General features: G+C 41.7%; 1 pseudogene; it reads left to right on the forward strand.

Annotated features, from left to right (window-relative positions):
- The first annotated feature begins 1776 nt into the window (after positions 1–1776).
- LOC120148676 lies at positions 1777–2900 on the forward strand (annotated as a pseudogene).
- The last annotated feature ends 320 nt before the right edge of the window (positions 2901–3220 follow it).

Raw genomic sequence — 3220 nt, forward strand, 5'->3', positions numbered from 1 at the left:
ATTGTTGGATATAGCCCAGTTTTCCTACAATTTACAGAGGAGTGAAGCGACAAATCAGAGTCCATTTGAGATTGTTACCGGGCATAAGCTGCTCACACCAAATGCGGTTGTGACCGAGTACAAAGGGTCGAATCCATCAACATACCAATTTGCCAAGGAGTTGCAAGAATAACATGAACTAGCCCGAGCTTGTTTGCACAAGGCCGGGAAGCGAACAAGAAGTAGGCGGATCGAAACGTAAATTTTGAGGTTGGCGACCTAGTCCTTGCCAATTAAGTGGTATCTTGCGTAACCCATATCACAAAGGGCTTGTGCGAAGATACGATGGGCCGTTTAAAGTTCTGAAGTGAGTAGGCACCATGGCCTACAGATTGGAGTTGCCTTCGACCATCTGAGCTCATCATGTGTTCCATTTGAGTTTGTTGAAGCCATACCACCAGATGAGGAGGAGCAGATCGAGGCAAGTTACACCGAGCGCCAATCGGGGTAAATGTCTCTTACGAGAAAGAAGTAGAAGTCATTCATGCGGAGAGAGTCGTTCATCGAGTGGACAACGACCATGGCATGAATACCTTGTTCAGTGGAAGGGACTTCCAGAGAATTAAGAAAGTTGGGAACCTTCTGAAGCCTTATGGCAATTCCGAGACAAGATAGACCAATTTCACTCTTGCTGCACAACGAGGGCATCACTAGAAATAATGGGGAGAATGTCACGGACCGCCAGCCCATGACCGAGCCAAGTTCATTCAAGGCTGCTAGAGACTATCTTTGCCACGTTTTGGGCCTTCTAGAAGACCCAACAGAGCTGACCCATCCACCTTGGAGAGAGAAAAGACATGATAATTATTTGAAATTATCTTAGAGATAATTCCCACTAATTATCCTTTAATTTACAGTTGTAGATAAAGTAGGGCTTCATCCTGACCATTGATGTAATTTCATCTTAACCGTAGATTGTAGGGGCTCCAACTATAAAAAGGCTCACCCCCACCTCATTTACTCACTTCAGATTGAGGAATACAAGTTAGTATTCACTCTAAATTCTCTCTTCTCCACTTGTGCGCCAATCTCTTTATTTTTCCCATTTTCCTTTGTTTTTGCAACGTTATAAGCTTTCTTGCTTAGTGGAGGTTTGGGTTACTTAGCCGATTTTCGAATTTGAAAACGACTAAGGCCGCACGAGCTTGCTAGCAGCAGTCTAGCCCTGTGACAAATTATACTAAATATTTTAACTTCCACATCAGCTTCTACGTTAAATATTAACGGCAAGTGGCTTAATTAAATCCATTTAAATAGTTGAGTGACTTGATTGACAAAATTTTAAAAATATTGCTCAAAATAAAAAAGGGGCAATAGTTAGGTTGTCAGTATTATAATTTACCCTTTATTTTAAATAATTTATTTTTAAATAATTTATTTTAATGTTTAATTAATTTATAGTTATATGTCCAATCCTTTAAAATTTAAATTTTATAAATTAAATTAATAATTTTTTGTGTGAATAAATTAATAATATTAATTGTTAGCGATGTTTATCACTACTTGTCAAGTTTAAAAGAATCATCATATTTTTTAAAATAAAAGTCCACGTCTAAAAATCAAGAGAAATTAACAAACTTTCCTTCCATTAATTTCGCTCCAAAAACTCTTAGCCGTATTTTATTCCCCATGTCCTTAGCTTTTCATGCATTTGACTTTGATGCGTGCGTAAGTTGCTGTTGGTGATTCAGGCCGTGTTAGAGGTGGCACTCCTCCGTGTCTCAACAACGACCCACCATGGCTCCTCCTCCTACTCATTTCCGTACTCTACAGATGAACCTCGTTTCGGCCGAAGACCTCGCTCCGGTCTCCAAAAACATGAAGACCTATGCGGTGGTTTGGATCAAACCGGACGAGAAGCTCGCCACCGGTGTCGACCAGAAAGGCAGAACCGATCCCACATGGAATGACAGGTTCACGTTCAAAGTCGACGATAAGTTCTTAAATTCGGATGATGCCAAGATCGTTGTTGAGATTTACGCGGCGGCGTGGATTAAAGATGCTTTGGTCGGATCTGTTAACGTTTTGTTTAATGATATCTTCCATTTGCGATCTGTTACCGACGCCGAAACCAATAACTCCGCCAGGAGGACCGTCACGCTTCAAATCCGCCGCCCCTCCGGCCGCCCTCAAGGTATTCTTAAGATGGAGGTTGCCCTCGTTGATAGCACAATGCGGAGCATGCCTCAATTACAAGATCATTCACCTGAAAAGACAAACGAAGGAGGCGGCGACGGCCCTAGGAATCACGAGACAATGCGAACGCCAAGATAAAACGTTCACAAAGCGACCGATTCACCGAGTTAACAGCGGACGAATACGACGGCCATAGGTATTATGGGCCACGTTCCAGCTGTTCCGCTTTTAAAGGCATAAGCATGGTGAACGGTGAGTCACTTTGTAACTCAGACGTGGGGCCTTCGGCTTCCATCGTGGCGGCGGCCATTGCGAAAGGGTTGTATCAGCCTCCGGGAAACGATCAACCTCACACGAGCGAAACGAGTAAGATATCGGAATGGACAAAGAAAGAGAGGGAAGAGGAACTGTCGCTGAAGTTAGAGAGATGGCGGGCGGAGATTCCGCCGCCGGCCACCGCAAGTGGGAAGAGATCGAGGAAAGGGAGGAGGTCGAGGAAAAGGAGCGGTGGGTTCAAGTTGTTTTCATGTTTCGGCAATGCTTTCCAGTTTGAAATATCGATCACGTGTGGAAGTAAGAAGAAACACGGCAATGGAAAGAAGAGCAATGGCGATAGGAATGCCAAAAACAAAATCTGTCATTTGGGCTCTGTAAATGAAAATAATAGCAAATCTTTTGCTTGATTTCTCTTTCAAACATTTCATTTAGCTATGCCCATGACAACTACAGAGGAGGAAGACATGGCATGCTAGAGCCTCACGGATTGTCTTATTCATCTCATTCTCATTTCATTTTAACTATATATTTTTTCTTTTTTTATTGTAATTATATAATATAAAATATGTGTATGATAAACACAAATTAAAATCAATGAAATAAAACTTTATAAACTAAAAGAAATTAGTCAAGCAACTACAACTTTTATTTGCACTGAGGGTAATTACAGAAATATTGGCCCTTCCAAATACAATGGCTTGCTTCATCATATTTCTTAACCAAACCAGGAACAATGGCACAAATGAAACTCCATAATCATCTCCCACTG

The sequence above is a fragment of the Hibiscus syriacus genome, unplaced genomic scaffold (assembly GCF_006381635.1).
Source record: "Hibiscus syriacus cultivar Baekdansim isolate YM2019G1 unplaced genomic scaffold, ASM638163v2 tig00110984_pilon, whole genome shotgun sequence".
Classification (NCBI taxonomy): Eukaryota; Viridiplantae; Streptophyta; class Magnoliopsida; order Malvales; family Malvaceae; genus Hibiscus; species Hibiscus syriacus.